At 38.7% G+C, this 19,693-nt stretch overlaps 1 pseudogene; it reads left to right on the forward strand.

Annotated features, from left to right (window-relative positions):
- Positions 1-2,445: 2,445 nt before the first annotated feature.
- LOC120790801 lies at positions 2,446-19,238 on the forward strand (annotated as a pseudogene).
- The last annotated feature ends 455 nt before the right edge of the window (positions 19,239-19,693 follow it).

Consider the following 19,693-nt stretch of genomic DNA (forward strand, 5'->3'; position numbering starts at 1 on the left):
AAATAGGATCACAATGCCCCCATCCATAGGACATGATGAGGGGTCACTGAATGGTTTGATGAGTATGATAATGATGTTATGTTGCAGCCATATGCTAAAAAATTTTAAAAAAGAAGAAAAAATAGATGTTTCTACACCTCGATTGGAGTACACATGTGGTAATTTCAATAGATTGGACATGATTTGGAAAGGCACACAGTTGTCTACAGCTGACAATGCATTATTTGAATGTGGCTTTTATTTGAAAATGTTTTATACTGTAAAGCAGGGCTTTGTCAGCCTGAGGACTTCAAACCTATTGTTGTTGTCTGTGGACAGGTAAGTATTTAGATTGTATTACATGTTTAATTGAGAAAACTTTGCTGGGTTAGTTGCAAGGTATTGCTTTCCATTAGGGAGGGGTCTGGGAAAATATTGAATAGAGTGTGCTGTTTTCTACCCTATCAGTACCTCAGGCACAAAAAGTTACCCACATATGTCTTTTATGGCCTGTAGGCAATCTGGTCTCCAGGGGTTGGAGTCATGGGTGGAGAAAAGCAAGAGAAGAAAACAAATCATCTTTAAAGAGCCAACGCACCTATATTGTGTAATCCAAGAGGCATTATCCACCATAGTGGCACAGGTTGCATAGAATATTGTATCAGAAAAATCTGCATTCTGACAACCTAAAAGATTAACAATTGTATGTCCAAAATATCTTAACTCAGGATCTGCAGCACCCGCAGCAATAAGAGTAATCAATTATGTCTTTCTTAGTGTTAGTTAACTGTTTTGTCTTATTTTGCTGTTGTAGAACATTTTTAAATTTATTTTACATGAGTACATAAGGGTGGTTATATTTATAACTACTTATGCAGGTTATGTTCAGGAGATTTCACACAAGTTTGATTAACAGTCTTGATCTTGTCTGATTTCAGTTCTCACAAATGTTTCTTTATTTAATTACATCCCTTTTTTTCTTAATTTTAGGACTGTTTATTCAGGTTTTGAACCACGGCTGTTTCCTAAAATGTCTTGTAGATGTTTCACTCTTCAGTACACCATATTTTACAATCTATCAATTGGTAGCTCAAAAAAGCTGGGGGCCCGCCCTGCATTTCCCTATCTAGAAAAACAGGTACAGTAAATATAGACATCTCTGAATAAGAGACACTTCTACTGAACACTCTCTTATAGTGGATATCAGTAGTACATCACTCAGAGCTGTTTCTAATTCTTAAGTCTGAAAACTTGAGCCAGTCCAACTTTCAGGTCTCAAATCTATAGGCTCTGACACAGGAGGAAATGGGTTGGTTTGGAAGTGAAGAAAGGCTTTGTAGCATGTTTACAGAATATTAACTCAGAAGATAACATATTGTAAATATCCACTTCCCTTATTTCAAAACCTGGAAAATAATGTGAAAATTCCCAGCGCTGCTCTTTTACCTACTAAATGAAAACAGGTGGAATAAAGATTTTTATGTGAAAGAATAACTTTTGCAGAACAACCAAGCCAGAAATGAATGTATTATGTTGATGTAGAGTGAATAAAATGTACAATTGATTTTCAGTTACATGCTGGTGTTTTGATGACAATATGTTTCTATACATCTTATTGACAGAGGTTAGTTTTTGGTGAAGTATAAAATATTTGTTAGGACACCTGACAGGTTTGATGATTTTGTATGTGTATGTTTGTGTATTTTTTGTTATAAACAGACAAAAGCATACACCATAAAATCATCAAACTTGGCAGCCTACATGAACAAACTGTAAATTAACAAACTGCTGGTGAGGTAAACAATGCAGACAAATAAAGTGTGCAAAGATAAATTTACTTAAGGAGACCACTCAGTTTGACAGTTTGACATCCTCACGGTTCCTTAAAAGAAGTCCTTAACCTGCCTTTTCTTTCAGTTAATGTCAGATAGCCCCTGAATGCTAGGAGCAGAGCAGTGGTTACCATCTCCTCTCTTATAGCTGAAGCTTTTATTTTCCAAGCATAACTGATCTATATCCCTAAAACCCATCTAAACAGATACATAGTGTCTGCCCTCAGTCTATAGGAGTTTCCCTGAAAGCAAAATGTTGAGAATTTGCAGCAGAAATCTGGTAAAATGCTCAGTTAATTCTGCCTGTTGACAATGTCCATAATGTTTATTCTTTCATTATAATTGTGTTTATAACCATGTATGCCTAAATATATCTTAGATATTATTAACATTTTGTTTTTATATTCCAATTTGATTTATTTAAATGTTTTTATCTTCCTGAACTGTTCCCTTAAACTGTATTAATTCATCTTGTGTATTGTACTAGTGCTAAGAAATAAGAGTAAGGCCTTATTCATATCTGGTCAAGATGGAACAGTTGTCATCATTTCAGAATAACTAGTTCTTAACATTCATGTACATGTATTTGAACACATTCTTGTATCTCTTCGGTAAAGGTGGTGAAGATGGTAAGATGGTGAAACCCTATAGCTCCGTGAAATTCTGTCTCTTGGTGAAACCGGTATCGGCGACTCTGGTTGTTTGCAGAAGCCTGACTCAGCAGAATGGACTGCCTAGTCTGCCTGTCCCTCCTCTGAAGCAGACCTGTGAGCTCTACCTTAGAAACCTGGAGCCTATTGTGGAGGTGGACGAGCTGAAGCGCACAAAAGAGCTAGTGGATGAGTTTCTGAAAGCAAGAGGGGTTGGAGAGAGACTGCGGAGAGGTCTGGAGAGGAAAGCATGCAACACTGACAACTGAACAGCTGTAGACACATTTACTGTGACATTTACTTGCACTGTAGTGCAAATGTTCTCCTGTGGCTGAGCTTCTGATATATTCTGCATTTGTTTAGCTCCTGATTAAAAAACCAGCAGCTTATTAGGCACTCAACTCCTGAGACTGACCTTTAGGAACATTCTGCCAATGTGAGGGCTACTTCGTTGAAATGTTCTAGGTTTGCCCTTGAGCCATTTTGCCACACCCATGACCAAGACCCCTTTCAGGTATCAAGTTTCACCAATTCTGATGCATGTGCAAAGTTTCGTTTTCAAGATGTGTTTTCAAGCACCCCTATCACCTCAAAGATGCTAAAAGTAAATAGGGGGTGCTATAGAGATGACATGCCACGCTCATGACCAATTGAGATATCAAATCAAAAGTTTTCGCACATCCTTAAAGGCCTCAAAAGTGTGTTCATAAAAAGAAAATTGATGCATGAAATGGCTGACTTTGAAATTACAAAAATATGTATTATATCCAGAATGATGACAACAGTGATTCCACCAAATTTCAAGAACATCCAACCTACTTTATCCCAACATGACCCTGTGTATTGGGGCGCTATGGAGCCCACTGGCTAAGCTCGAGCCCAATGACTATAGAACTTTGCAATTTTTGCCAGTTCTGACATGTGTGCCAATTGTTGTGAGTTTTCCAGTATCCCAAGCCCCTCATTAATGCATTTCCAAATCAGAATAATAATAATAACTCGACGTGAAGGCAGATATTAACAGGATCCAAGCCCCTGTCCAATTCGCACCCTGTGGCCCATCAAGGCAATGGAGGTTGGATCTTCAGGCCCATTGGCCCAATTCAAGTCTAAGGTTAAGAGAAGCACAGACATTGGAAAACATTCCACCAAGGTTGTAATCTTCCTGAGGGGTAGTCCAGAAAGCATGGTTAAACTAGACTGTCATTAATAAACCCTGGACTTGAGGTCGAGTTTGTTGCGACTTACCTCAAGTTTTGGGGTAACTGGTCCAATAATCATGAGGGTCCTTAGATGCTATGTGTAACAATTTAGGCAGATTGGACTCCAACGTAATATGAGTTTGAAAAAGTTGGTTTTGCATTTTTTCAACTTTGTTTAAAAGTGCCAACTTATGGCAAATATGCACCAAATTTTGTACAGAAACTCAGTGGGGCATGATAAACTAGTGGACCAAGTTTTGTGTTAATCAAACAGACCTAATTAAAAATATAACATCACTTCCTTTGCATGAGTAATAGTCTTTCATTTATAACTTTTGCATTTTTGGAGTATCAAAACTCTTATAATTTGTGATCATGAGAGTACATAGATATGTGCAAATTTTCGTGCAGATTGCTCTCATGGCCTAAGAGTAGTTTGGAAAAACAATTTTTGCATATTTCATGATTTTAAAACAAAAGTACCACCTAGTGGCTGATTGGCGCCAAATTTAACACAGACCCTCAGTGGACCATCGGAAATGACTGCTCCTAGATTTGTGTTAATAGAAGTGATTGTTGCTAAGATGTGTAACACTTCCTGTTTTGACTGCAACCTATAGAAAGTTGTTCCTTTATAATTTGCACATTTTTTGGATTAGCAAAATTATTTTCATGAATTTTTATCTTGAGAGTCCATACATTCTATATGCAAAGTTTTGTGCAAACTGGACTCACAGCCTAGGAGAAGTTCGAAAACATTTGTTTTGCATATTTTGCAATTTTGCACAAAAAAATTGTAGGGGGAAATGGGCACGGGCTATATTACAAGATGCATCTGAATTCAGGGAATGCGTGTATGTAAGGTTTCTGAATGTGCAGCGTACACACTGCTTTCAAATCATAGCCCCCAAGCCCCCTTGAGCTTGGACTGCTAATAATAAAAATCTAAGCAATTACAATAGATTACCCACTGCAGGTACAGGGAGCCACGCTGCTCTGCTGGCCTTTCCTCCAGCCCCCTCGGGCTTGGACCCCTAATAATAATAATAATAATCTCTCCAAAAATAGTAGGTTCTTTTCACTTTCTGTGTCTGGGACCTTTCCAGCCCTGGCACCATCAGTCCTCAGGCCTGAATGAAAGCTTTATGGGAAATTGAAAAATCGGTTGGGGGAAAGGAGGGTTATTCACTGGAATAACTTTTCATTGTGGGAGATCACTCAAATGGTAAATTAGTAGCCCAAATTATCACAAGCTGCCCAGAACCATTTTTACCCATCTAGTCAAATAAAAACCTGTCCAATCTGGTAATACCGCTTCTGTTGCTTCTATTTCTGACAGAGTAGCTCTTCAAAATGTGTTTGCTGCTCCCTGTTGTTCATACAGGTGTCATTTCAAACACAACTCTGGGAAATGTATCATTAAAATGCACTTACCATTACCATAACCAAAGTCATCAAATCACCAGGACTGAAACTTTAAGGAATCATAGCTTTAACTTAACTTTAAATTCAATCATTGACTTTTGCAGCAAGGGTTCTTGCTATATTGCAAAGCTTCCGCACTTCATGCAAGTGTTGGAAGGGAGGAAAAACAAGGGAAAGAGGGATCATGTTACTGCTTTTGCTTCATGTTAACAGGAACCAAAGTGCACTTTGTTTGGAGGCCAACTTTCATCCAGGAATTTTGTGAAATTTCACCCTTGGTTTGGGAGAAGACAGTCTCTAGAAACATTTTACACTAAGAGCACCATGAAGCAGCTTCTTTACAAACTGTGTCAAAATCACTTCTTTCCCTTTAATAAACTTTATCTGTCTGTGTCTCTATGTATCTATGTGTCTGTAAATGTTTGTAGTTAACAGACGATTATGTGAGGTTTGAATATGTGGATAGCCGGAAGCCTGTGGTGGTTTATTCAAATACTGGGTTGGTCCTTCCCCAAATGGACTTCAGGGATAAGCAGGGACAAATAAGGTAAGCACACCCATTCAAACACACACACTCATACAGCGCTCTTTTCTATACATACTGTGCTTTCTACAGACACATACACTCACAGACCAATGATACATTGGGGACAATTTGGAGTTCAGCGTCTTGCACAAGGATACTTCGACATGCGGACTGGAGGAGTCAGGGATGAAACCACCGACCTTCCAGTTAGTGGACAACACACTCTAACACCTTAACTATTTTAGCCAAAAATATAGCTCTATGAATGATCAAATAGTTTTTATTGCGTTGAGTTGCTGAATTGCTATGAAAGTTTTAAATGGTATTCCTCGGTTTTGATCAAATTGTTTGAAGGTTTGATTCAAAATTCAGAGAAAGTTTTTATCAGAGAACATTTAACCCTTTAACGCATGCTAAGATTCTTTAGCAAGCAGGGACTATATTATACCTTGTCCAAATCATTTATTTAATTAATTTTTGGCAAAACTCCCTGGTATTCTTCAAGCTATTTGTCTTCAGCAATGTTCTGGTGTCAAACTATCAAAAATTATGAAAATAATTGTTTTTCTAATGCTTTTTTCTACAAAGTGTAAAAAGTCCCTAGAGACCTGAGGTATGTACATAATAGTGTAAATGTTTTTCTCATGGTATGTAGAATGCAAGCGATAGTGGGTAATGTGCCAGAGGCTGATGATGATGAAGAAAAGGTAGGCCTGTCAGAAAGCTGAAAGGAGATGGAAACAAGATCACCTCTCAGTTTCATTTGAAATATTTAAAAACTGTCTGGCTAATTTCCAACAATAGCCAAAAAAACCAGGGGGCTAAATATTTCTCTGAGACAAGCAGTAAATATTCTCACAGACCTAAAATTCTGTTCAGCACTATAAATTATGTCCTCAATCTTTGTATCTATCAAGATGGTGAACTATCTCACCATCTGTGAGAAGTTTGTGAAGTGTTTCACTGAAAAAATTGCCCCACTGCCTTAGGGGGCCCGGTTACCTTTAATCAATTTCAACTGGTTTCTTTGTCTGAGTTGAGGAACATTGTCATGCACATAAAACCCTCAACCTACCCCCATGTGCCCTCCCATATCATAAAGGATACTTGTGATATAATTGGCCATGTCATTCAAGTTACTATTAATTCTTGCTTAGTCCTTACATGTTTTAAACACGCAGTTGTCCAGCCTCTGCTCAGAAATCATAACCCTGATGGTAAATGTGTAACTATTGGCCCCATAAATTGCCAAATTGCCAATTGCCACTGAAACAGCTCTGTTAAAGGTGACAAATGATCTGTTACTCTCTGTTGACTCTGGGGAAAATGCCATTCTGGAGTTACTACATCTTATTGCTGCCTTCGACAGTATGGATCATGACACCCTTTTGACATGTCTTAAACAGTGGGTTGGTATTAAGGATACAGCACTAAAGTGGTTTAAATCTAATCCTATATAATAATGTCTTAAGACATTTTCAGTAGCTAAAGGTCAGTTTTCCTCTTCCTCTGCCCCTGTCACCTCAGGGATCCATCCTGGGAACAGTTGTATTCTGCCTCTACACACTCTCTCTTGGAAATATTATTAGGAAGTATAACATCTCCTGTCACTGCTATGAAGATGATTCACAGCTGTACCTCCCACTAAAGTATAGAGATTCCCTATAGCCTCTCCTGGATTGTTTCTAGGACATTAAAGGCTGGATGGCAAATTATGTCCTTCCTTTCTTTTAGGTTGCTGCTCTACAATTGTGGAACTAGTTGCTGTTGGATATCAGATGTGCTCACTTTTTAAATCTACAGGCCTTTTTTGTCATGTCTGTAATTCTGTATTTGTCCCTTGTTGTTTACTTTTCACTTTCAGGCACAATGGTCAATATTGTCCAGGTAGCGGTCCCAAGAGAAGCTAAGACTTATGAGTGACTCTTATATCTTTACCTCGACTACCTCGACATTCCTGCTATAAATGAGTTAGTAGTTTTGCACTTGGGAAGCATGAATGTCTCACATGTGCACTCTCCTGGAAAATGTTGGCACTCAGCTATTGCTTTTTGGCTGGAGAAAACAAAAGAGGTTCCATGACTTCCAAAAGCTGATGGATCCTCTTAAAGTCTTTGGTTTGTCCTCAAACAGAAACAGAACCACTTAAGCTGAAAAACTTCCACAAAAACAGTGAAGATGCCACATCTCCATCCATACCCGTCCACAAAACAGTGGAGCAGTGCATACTTAGTGCAATAACCACGATGCAACAACCACAAGCAAGTGACTGTGATTATTAATTACTGTGCTGACTAATTTGGGTTTGGTAGGTGTCAGTCTATTAGAGGTAATAATGGGCTGTGTTTAAAATAGTACAAAATAGTATAGTCATGTAAAAATGAACAAAAAACCCCACATTTTTCTGACATCTATAAATGATTGTCAAAATCTCATAAATGTCAATTATATATTTTTTGTGTTTGTTATTATTAATATGTTCTGAAATACTTAAAAGAAATATGATTTTAATATATAGCTTAATCTACAAGTGCCAGGTCACTAACGACCTGTGGTATGTAGTAGGGCTCTCGATAGAGTAGCAGAGATGCTGATTCAGTTTAGGACTGCTGTTTCTTATACAGCAGATACTATTAGATATGGGGGTGAAATGCTGTATTGCCACTCTGTAGGTAAATCAGTCCCCGTCACAGATAAGAGCAGGTGGCAGGTCTGATCCAATGAAATCCTCCCCAGAAGAAGTTCACCAGTCTCTTCTGTACTTCTCTTATTAGTGGTGGCTCCAACACCAGTGACTGTTAACTACCAGAATCCTCCTGGGGCTGGACCCAAGTTCATCTAGACAATCGCACAATAACCTTTTTCCGTTAGACCTTCCCAGTTTTTATTCTGGAAGTTAGTGTTTCCCAGGAAAACACATTGGCACTTAATCACCTCCCTGCTCCACTGCAGTCCAGCTGGTAGTTTTGGTGGCCCTTAGTGTGCGGGTTTTGCAGAAAGAAATAATTCATTTTCCCAGTGAAAAACCCTCACACTTGGACCAATTAATCTTTGCAGAGGACAACTGTTCATATAATGCCAGCTTCTGTTTGAGTGTTTGAGAATCTTTATGACCTGTCATGAAAACTGTGACATCATCAGCATATGCTGACAAGCTAACTGAATTTACACTTTTTGAGAAGGTTAACCCTGTTAGAACCTGTCTAAGCTGATTCAAGAGACACTCAGTGGCCAGGGCATATAGCATCCCAGATAAGGAACTACCCTGTCTGATACCTCCCTGAACAGGCACTGGTTGGCTGAATCCACCCCCCACTTTAACAAAACAGAAGATCCTGAGTATAACAACTTAATCCAAGAAATAACTATTTTACCAAAACCAAAACCCTCAAGTGTTCTAAGTAAAAAACTGTGATAAACTCTATCAGAAGCTTTATCTTGATCAATAGATAACACTCCAACATCAAACTCTTCAACTCTAGACAAATCAATAATGCCCTAAATCCAAAACAAATTGTCCATTATTGTAAGAATATTTACACAAGAAAAATTGTCAAGAGTAGTCATACAAAGCCTGTGACACAGTCATGTAATGTCTCCTATGGCTCTGGAGATAACTGTGTAAAGACTGCGAAATAACCCTGATGATATCTTGCTCTCTATGTTTTCTAATTCCTTAAAACACTAAATTGCTGGATTTCCTCTTTAATTTTAAAATGAATAACCTTCTTTTCTCTGTTCAGGTTTGCTGCTGAATTGACAGCAGCTCTACTAAATGTAAAGACAATGATTGACACGCGAGTACTGAGCTTAAAATGTTCTCCTTTGTCTTGACGCATATGACAGCATCCTGACAGTTTTATTAATTTCTGTCTTCTATGTGTGTTTTGATTTATTGCTACACAATGTAATAATATGTCTACTATGAAGCTGAAAAATGGACCGTAATATCAACTAACGGAAATAAATGTACTTTGTCACTAGAGAAATCAGTTAAATTATGCGCACATTTAAGGTCAGCTTCCTCTTCATTCCAATGGTTTGATATAGCATCAGTATAACTGCTGATGCAGCAGGAATCCACCTGTCAATCTCATGCTCTTACCCTGACTCATGGAAAGACTCGTAGATATCTGAAATCCACTTTCCACAAAGACAACCTGGGTTCCTAGGGGCCCCTGACTGTCGTTGACCCAGGGGCTTTGCCCAGTTTGTAATACAGTCTTGCTTTCATTTGTGTCCTCCCCTTTGATTCAGTTTTTTGCGCTAGATGTGTACAACAGTGATGGGATTTCTCTGTTAGTTAGCCAGTCAGCATCCTCACCACCCAGCATCGTGACATCTGGAGCAAAATCTACATCAACTTCATGAAGGGTGAGCACAACTCTGCTCTCATGCAAGTCAAACTAAAGAACCACTGACTTAATACATAATGAAAACATGTGAAATAAACTTCTTGTCAACAGTAAAAAAAAACCAAAGTGGTCTTACAACAGGAAAGGTAAACTGCTCTGCATGCCTGGTGTGGTGTTGCCTACAGAAATGTACATAAAATTGGTGTGATTTCTTACCTATTTTTTGTTTAGTACTCCTTTAAAGGGTAACTGAAATTTGGCTGCATTTTTTGGTCTGCTACAGCATACGTATCAGCTCTGTAAATCACACGTCCTGTGTTATCTTTTGAGAAAAAATCAGAAACCAAAGGGAGAAATTTACATTTTATATATTTTTTTGTTTCATAATTGGGCCCCCAAGTTTTTTATTAATTCAACAGAATATCGTTAGTATCCGTCTGTGTAGACAACAACTTGTTACGCATGATCCAGACAGCAGCTGCTACACAACCCATTATCAACAGACCGTGAATAAAAACCCACAGTAGCTTTTCTGCTATAGTCTCTCTAACTTACAAACCTGATTGTAGGTCCTGTCCTGCAGCTTAGCTTGTTGAAAGAGCCACCAAATAAAAATTCAACAGAAAAGTAACCTGCTAATGTCAGTTTGTTGTTAGCTAATTAGCTTGTTAGTACAATAAATAGCATGTTAACTAAAATGCAAATATCACTTGTTAAGAATCTGTTATGGTCCTAATGATAGGCTGTCTGACACAGACACTGTAACACCTCCAGGTGCTTGTCAATCAAAGACAGACACGCCCCTCCAGCTCCTCTCAGTTGCTGGAATCATGTTTCACACAATGTATCTGAGATTGATCACCCAACATGATCTAGGTGGGAAAGACCATTTGAAGTAATTGGCTTTGATAACAAATAAATACTGTAGGGAGGAAAAGACAATTTACATCTCACTGTGCCAAAGTATGGTCAGAGATAAAGTGAGTATGTCAGTGAGGCTAAATGAGTTGTATACATTTGTAGATTTGTTTTTGAAACAATTCTACAAATGTATAGAAAAATTCAAATTCATTAAGTTGTTCGTTAAACTTGATAAGTCATGTGTAAGTAGATAATGTGAAAATATTCAGGACTGACTTGGTATACTGTTGCAGTCTGAAAACATCATAATGTGATGTTGGCTCTCTTTGCATGTCCTTGATGTGTTCAGATAAGACCAACTAGGATCAGTGTCAGCTATGCAATGCAGCATCGTCACAGTGTGTTTGGACAGAGCGATGCCCCCAGTGTCTGATGAGATGTATCACAGCAGTGCTATTCTCCAGATACTGCATGGAGGAGGCAGCATGGGCAACAGTGGAAACCACTGGACTGATAAGGGGTTGCAGGTGATATAACACATATAATGCACAAATAATGCATAAGTAAACTCAAACGCAAGACACTAATGTTTTTCCACATGCAGTACTGGGAACCAATATCACTAATCAGAAAAACACACTGCAGGTTTGACGATAAGCAACTACGGTCAGAAGACACATTTTAATATTGAGTATGTTTAATTCTCCCTCTTATCCACTTTTTTTTTTTTAACCATCTTTCTCTCTTTTTCCCCCACTGCCACACCAAACACTGACATACACATACTGTAAGTATGTGTGTGTCCGTGCATCGGTCTAAAAATGCATTTAGATAACCACTAATGATAACTGTCAAAACACACCCAATTACAATCAGAATGATAAAACCATCAAACAACTTCTTTCTTTAGTGTTTTACTACAGAAATTTCATCAAAACAATGCAGCAACGTGCAGGCTGACAGTGTTTAAACCTATCCCCAATGAGAAAATCCCCAGAACTTCACCAAATGACCAAAAGTCTCTGACTGTTATAAATTCTCTCTAAATTAATGCACTGTAGAATAGCCATCCAGTTCAGCTTCGGCCTGCAATTGTCTCTGCACCTGTCCTAACATAATCATCCCCTGAGTGCGGGAATGGGGGCTATTAAAGTTCTGAGCCTAGATGCAAGGTCTCATAAACAGGACTATAAACAGTGGTCAGGTTAAGTTTAAGTTAAGTTTTCACAGCAGAGGTTGTAACGGTCAGTCAATCAGCAAAGGCAAGCAAAACCAAACACAGATATGAAAAAAATGAGGATCAGACAGGACTCGGACTAGGACTGGGACTGGGACTGGGACTGGGACTGGGACTAGATGCTTGAACACTAAGCCTATGGCACAAACAGATGATCTGCCAAATTGCTGGGGAAAGGAGCAGGTATATATGCTATGTGACTAATTAAGGAATGAGGGACAGGTGGTTGTGGGGATCAGGTGACTGAAGATTGCGGGAACTCACTCAAGAATGCTACTGGACAAGTATAGAATGGCAAGCTCTGCAATGAAAGGAGAAATTACTGAAATTGAAAAGACGTGCAAAATCAATGAATTACTGGAGTCCTCCCCCACCCATGAGGAAGAATCCACATCAGTTGTTTGAGGGTGTGGTCAGGATGCATGTTAACCATGGTCAGACTGAGTGTTGTGGGCATAATCATACTGCTGGAGCTGTTTATGGCAAGGCACTGGAGAGATTTCCATCTCCTGCTTAAGGCTTTCAGTCTGGCCATTGGAAAAGGGATGGAACCCTGAAGAAAATTTGGTAGAGGTGCCGCTTAGAAAACACAACTCCCTCAAAAAATGTGATGTCCACACAAGGAAGGATTTGTCCGTCCCTTCAGTCAGTGCCTCCAATCTTCCAGAGCCAACTTGACGACCAGCAGCTCCCTTTTGCCTAATATCATTGTTCCGTTCTGCATGGGATAACATGCTTGAGTGTCTGGAAAGCCTGTTCTGCCCTGGGAGACCACTGAAAGGGGGAGCTACTAGAGGTGAGGGCATGTTCTGCAATTTCATATAAAACATCTGTAAAATTAAAAAAAACACAAATCCTCTTCAAATGATTATGGGATGTTGGTGTAGGCCATTCTGTGACTTCTCTGACTTTGCAGAGACTTTGTGAACACAGTGAAGCCCAGGAAGGAGACAGTTTGGATGTGGAAGTCATAATTTGCACTTTACATGGACTGCACTTATATAATGCTTTTCTAGTCTTATTGACCACCCAAATTACTTTACACACACATTCATATAGCACTTTTTTCTATATGTACGGCACTTTCTACACACACACACATACACACACACACACACTCACACAACGATGTGACAATTTGGGGTTCAGTAATTTGCCCAAGGACACTTCGATATGCAGACTGGAGGAGCTGGGGATCGAACCACTGACCTTCCAATTAGTGGAAGACTTGCCTGTTAAAAAACAGTTGGTTCTGCAGAAGCCTGTGATGTACAGTCTAGACATTTTCCTGTTTGTTTCTAGAAAAGGTGAGAATATCATCCTCAAAGACAGACAAATTGGTTCAGTTTTGGTTTCGGTCTCAGTTAGTCAGACTGAATAGCACAAGAAGTTACTCATGTCCACTAGGAGAATAAATGCTGATTTCCATTTGTCCTGATCCCTTATCCTGACTAGTTTGTAGGCATTTCTGATATTAAGCTTGGAGAAAATGACGCCCCCTGTAGAGAGCTCAAAGGCAGAGGAATGGAATGGGATACCTGTTCTTTACAGTGGTCCTTCAGTCCATGGTAGTCTATGAAGGGTCAATACGTTTTGTCTTTCTTTTCTGTAAAGAAAAATAAAAGCTAGGAGGTTGGTTGGATGATGCCAACAGCAAGTTAACTCTGGATGTATTTCTGCATGGCCTCAGTTTTGGGTGTAAAGAGGGATTAAAGATGCCTTTTCAGCCACAGTAGAGACACTTTCTCTCAGGTGTTTGTGGCAATTCTTGGCGCCACCAACAGGTCCAACTTCATTTCTTGGGATCATGCACAATTTACATGGTATGGCTATCATGAGGATTAGTGCATATGACATTACTCGTGGTCAAACCTCATTCACTCATAATGGCCACTTTTATGGCAACCAATGAACTGTGGAAGTAGTGCAGGAACGAATGTAAAATTAGACTTATGCCCATCAGCCCATTTCCCCATGCTTGGGAAACTTTCCCAAATGCCTGCTACCACAGCGCTACAGGATTTCTTTTTCTCTTCATTTTTATCTTTTTCCACATGAATTAACTCAAAATTAAGGCCACTAAGACATTATCTCGACCATATTTGGCATTCTGGCAGTGTGTCTATATGTAAGTTAACCTGTATGTACATGAGCACATGGATGTTGAACAGGTGAGATTTATCACTGTTACCAATGTGAAGTCGTACGTGCACAACCTTGATAAATGGCAATTTTCTTGATCATAAAGAAATTTCCTATGCACACGTTTAGAACTTGTTATATGCATGCTTTGATAAATGAGGCCCCTGGTTGTACATTGTGATACTAAATACTGGATTAGGAGCTGCTCTCATGCATGAAGGAATGCCAGTTGCTTTTGTGAGCAGAACTCTAAAACCAACCAAACTTGGTTGTGTTCAAATCAAGAAAGAATTTCTCACTATGGTGCTCAGCTTGGAAAATTGTCAGTACATGTACAGATGAAAAGTGACTCTGCCCAATGATCACAAACATCTGGAGAATATTTTTTGAAAGCCCCTGTTGAGCACACCCAAAAGACTACAGAGGATGATGCTTTGTGTTTAGAAAAATTATGTGGATGTTTTTTTATGTGTTTGGAAGAGACATGTTGCTCACTAACACCCTGAACAGAGCATATTTGATGAATGTTCATCTGTTGGATCTGTGGAAGCCAAACTAGAGACTGTAATCATGGTAAGCTACTTGCCCATCTCTGAGGGAAAAGTTCCACATGATTTGTTCAGCTACATAAGAGCAAATAAGGTACAGATTTATTCATTTATGGAAATAAAGACTACCTCACTACAGTCAACTATTATTACAGTTTCTGGGAGGGGAATGATTTACCAGACATAAAGTACAGTACTGTCCTAACCTATATGAAAGCCTATTTTGCCTGCAATGGCATTCCTGATACCGTCTTTTTTAGTAATGGACCACAGCAATGATCCAAGGAATTCAAAAAGTTCTGCAAACTATGAACTCCAAACGTAAGACTTCACTACAAGCTTACTCACAGAGTAACAACAAAGTGGAATCATAATGTCATGTTGAAGGCCAAAGCTGCAGGTCAGAAGCCATACCTGACACTTTCGGACCAGCAGAACACACCTAACACAGGGACTACAGGCCAGAGACTGTTCAGCCAAAAATGTTATTGTCCACAACAACTCTTCTACCGGAGGTCAAGCATTTAATACAAAGAATGGGACTCAACCACAGCACCATTGTACCTATTTCAGTAGGTCAGCCAAGAACTTGGACAAATTGCAAACAGATGACAGAGTGAGTGTACAACACCTGGAGCTGCAATGCATCTGGAAAAAAGCTTTGGTTTTGAAGACTGTGGACTCTCTCTTCTTTCCAGAGAAGGGATCAGTGACAAGAAGTCAATAAGTGGAGGAAAACAAAACGAGACAGGTAGTTTTTGCAGGTCTTTAAGGTGGGGAATGACCACGTACTTTTTGCTACACTAGCGACACCTACTGGTTGGTTGGGATAGTGTGAGCTTTTCTCAACTTACTCCCTACTGGTTAAACTCCTCACTGGTGAAGAAAAACACATGGTGGTATCATGAGTCATAGTATAGGATATGACTGTATATTTCTACTAGCAGTTAAGTTAGCAGTGACAAGGTCCATTGTTTAAGAGATACCTGGAAATTTTAAATGTGCGAGACAAAGGAGCAAAATCAAGAAGAAGTACAATATGCTTGAAAATTTCACTCCATAGAGTAGTACAATAGCAGGTTTCGTCTTCATGTGAGTTATTGTTGATTCTCTCTTCACAAGTATTTTAAAAATTGTTTGGCTCCAACACTATATATTGATGTGTAAGGTTTCCCAGCTAACGTGAGCAAAATAGTCAAATGTTGTAACAAACACACAAAGGGAGTTGAGATGTAATACTAATACTTGGTTTGTTTGTCTTTTTTTCAGATAATTATTGGAGAAGATGGGATACGTGGTGCAAATGGCTCACATGCTGCTGCTGATGGTACAGTCTGTAATGGGTTGGGTGACCATGTTGTAGCCATACATGTAAGTACATCAACAATATATGAGCTTTTGTACGTGTGGGTTTTTTGAGTTGTTTATTTTTATCACATGATTGAAAGTTCAGCAATGAGGCAAAATGTACACATAGATTTTAAAATCACAAAATACTGTTAGTACCATGAACAACTGAAAGGATTCCTTTCTTTGTTTATCACACATTTGGCTTCAGTACAGAGCCTCTGAGAGATGCTCTGTACAGTTTTGTTGTAAAACAAAGTTTCTGTTTACATTCACTGTTACTTACCAAACGTACTATGTGCATTCTTGAGTTCTAACAAACATGTTGACTGCATTTCCTTCCATGAATCGTTTCCAATGCACAAAAATTTGGGGGATGCACTCAGTGATGAGAAGTCACTTAATTTACAGAAGTCAAGAAGACAAAATGTAAGTAGCTGAAAACATATTGGAAAATAAATTGATTTTTTTGTTGTTGAGTGTGACCCTCCTCTGTTATCCTTACGTAAGTCTCCTTCCTCATAAAACATTTGCAAAGCAGTTTTTTTTAAGTTTGAAACCCGCATTGTTTACATCCATGTAACAATCCATGAAATTAACAATCTTCTTTTTCGCTGCTTTTGCTGCCGCATTGCTGCATTTATTGGCACATAATCACCACCTTTAGATCAAATGGTATAGTATGAAACCACTGGCAAAAATGCGTATCGAATCACCCGCTTGTGCATGCACTTTCATCCTTGAGCACATGCACCATAGATTGTATATAAAGAGGGGATGACAGCTCACCAGAAGTGACACCAAAAATACTTTGACTTCTTCCTTGTGGCTAGATGCAGCATAGGTTTAACAAAGGGTTGTGGCTTGGTATGAATGACAGATGTTCTCAAATCTCTGTCAGATGTGCCAGACTAACTATGAGTACCGCATGTCATGCGTGATGGATGTGCCAGATATTCAAATGATAATTGGTGACACTCCCAACATTGCGAGGGGCACTGTTTGGGCATCTTCGAGGATATCTTCAAAGTGATGCGCTGCTGGAGTTTGCATTACACTAGTAGCACTGAAGTTTTGGTAATGCAAGCATTGGAGGAATGCTGCAGTATCTTACGTTTTTCTCATGCTTTTTACAGGATGTACCAGCATTGCTGTGCAACATTCGAACCTGCCTCTCTGCGTATGTTCAGACTAGGCCGTTTAGGTGCAATCCATTCAAACTCAAGTGCCTCAGCTGCCTTTGTTAAGGCCTTTGATGACCCCCCAAAAATGGTCTGATGAGAGGGAACTTCTAAGGCAACTCTTATGTAATGTATAACTCTATGTAACAAGCTGGCTTCTCAAAATTGGGATTTTTTATGAATAATCCTCATATTTTTGAGAAATTTCAATCTAGTTTCCATTCCCTACATAGTACTGAAACTTCTTTTAGTATATGAAGTGGCATTATTATACTTACAGCTGACGCTGAAGATTGTTCAATTTTAATTCTACTTGATCACAGCTCAGTATGTGGCACAGGTGATCATGCAATTTTTATGGATCGGTTTGAAATATGGGTTGAAATATTGGGCTGATCAGAAATATTACTTGGGCTACTTAAGACTGTACTACTGCTGCTGCATAGGAATCAGACTAATAAACACAAATGACTACAGGTGATAAGTTGTAACATTCTTGTCTTCCTGTTTTACACAGAACTCAGAGAAAATTGATTGGAGAAAGCTATAAAAGCACACAAATGGTACACTGATATGGTGAGTATCATTAACAGCACCACTCCATACTTAAGTTCAGTGTAGATAGAGTTTATTATCATTGTAAACATGCCTTTCAGCAACAACTTTTGTTAGGGCTTGTTATAAACATTTGGTCCTTTATACTATCCCATCTTACATATCTCCTGACTTGTTTCTATATCCTGATAACTTTCCTTCAATGAAACTTGTTTTATTTCTTCTCAAGATATTTGCTTATTACTGTGTCCAGTCGAAAAGACTTGCAGAAAGTTATAGGTATCCTGTGGAGTTTTTGACTAGTAGTACTAGTAGCACTATGAGCCAGTGTTGCACAAGCGGTTGATTTGCTATACATTCCTGGAATACACCAGCACTGACGGGTAGAAAGAAGACAAGTAAACATGCTAGCAAGTAAACATGGATGTAAACAGTGCACATTTCAAACTTTGCTGAAAAATTCGCTTTGCCAATTTTTTATGGGGAAGAAAATGCATTTAACACATTTGATAGAGCTCAAGGATACATACAAGGTGTTTTGGTGAGAAAATAGAAAAACTGTTAAGAATACTCCATTTGCAAACTAATTCATTTTTTTCCCATACTAACAGGCAATCAGTGGCCTACTGGGTCTTACGATGCAGACTGTTGAAGAAAAAATCTCCAATGCCTGAAATCTTCAAAGACACCTCCTTTGCTAAAGCCTTTAACTACCAAATCTATACAAGTCAGGTAAGGGCTAGGTTTGAAACTGACATAAAATAATGATACCACTATATTGCAACTAAAGATAGTCTAGCCCAGTACTTTTTACATTCCAAAAAATTATTTGTTAAATATACCCATATTTATTTTTACCAGTGTGCTCCCATCAGCAATGCACTATTATATTCTCATACAGTAGTAGCACTGAATAGTGTCCCACTATACCCACAAGAAAGGTGCACATTTGCTGCAGTTGCAGTGTATTTATACCACAGCGTAATATGCGCTCCAGTATAATGACACTAGGGTGTGCTCAGCCTACGCACAGCTTTTCACAGATAAACCAACTACAGCACTGTGGTTAAGGATGTGATGTCACATCATGATGTGCACTGGACTGTACTGTGATTGTAAAACACACCATCAGCACCATAAAGTAGCCAGTGTGTTTCAAAATACTTTGATAGAAAAGCCCTTTAGTTCCTTGCAATAGGAGTAAACGGAGAGCTAAATTCTAATGTGAGTTACTCAGTGACGTCGTTAGTCTAATTAGTGTAAACACTGCAGATGAAGAAACTTCATTTGACTCCAACGTTAAATTTGAAAGTCTTATAATCCTTCCCAGAACCTTTTAAGGGATGTGAGGTTAAGGACGTGAAAAATAAGATCACTACTAAGGCAAATATGGAGTGATGGGAGTTTGTGTGAACACTTGCAGCAAATATTAATGTTGAGCTTAACAAATTTCATTGAACTCCAATATTCATTTGAGCTGCTAGGTTCTTAATTCTTGCCACATGGTTTTAGAAAACTGTCTAGTTTAGGAAGACTTCAAAAGAAAGGTAACTATGTTCTTTGACTTGAGTTTCTATAAACATTTTCTCAAACACTACATGTTTCATTCGATGTTCATTCACGAAGAGAGAGAGAATTTGAAAATAATATAGTCTAAACAGCTTGTTTCTTTCGGAACATACATATATATATGTATATATACATATAAGATATGTTATCGACCCATCAAAATCATCTAACTACTTTAAGATTTTGGAAGGTAAAGAAATTGCATAACTGATGATGGCAAACATGCTTTCATTTGATTTTAGTGCGCAGACGTTCCCAAAACACAGCAGATGTTGATTTGTGGG

Source organism: Xiphias gladius, chromosome 6, assembly GCF_016859285.1.
Source record: "Xiphias gladius isolate SHS-SW01 ecotype Sanya breed wild chromosome 6, ASM1685928v1, whole genome shotgun sequence".
Lineage (NCBI taxonomy): Eukaryota > Metazoa > Chordata > Actinopteri > Istiophoriformes > Xiphiidae > Xiphias > Xiphias gladius.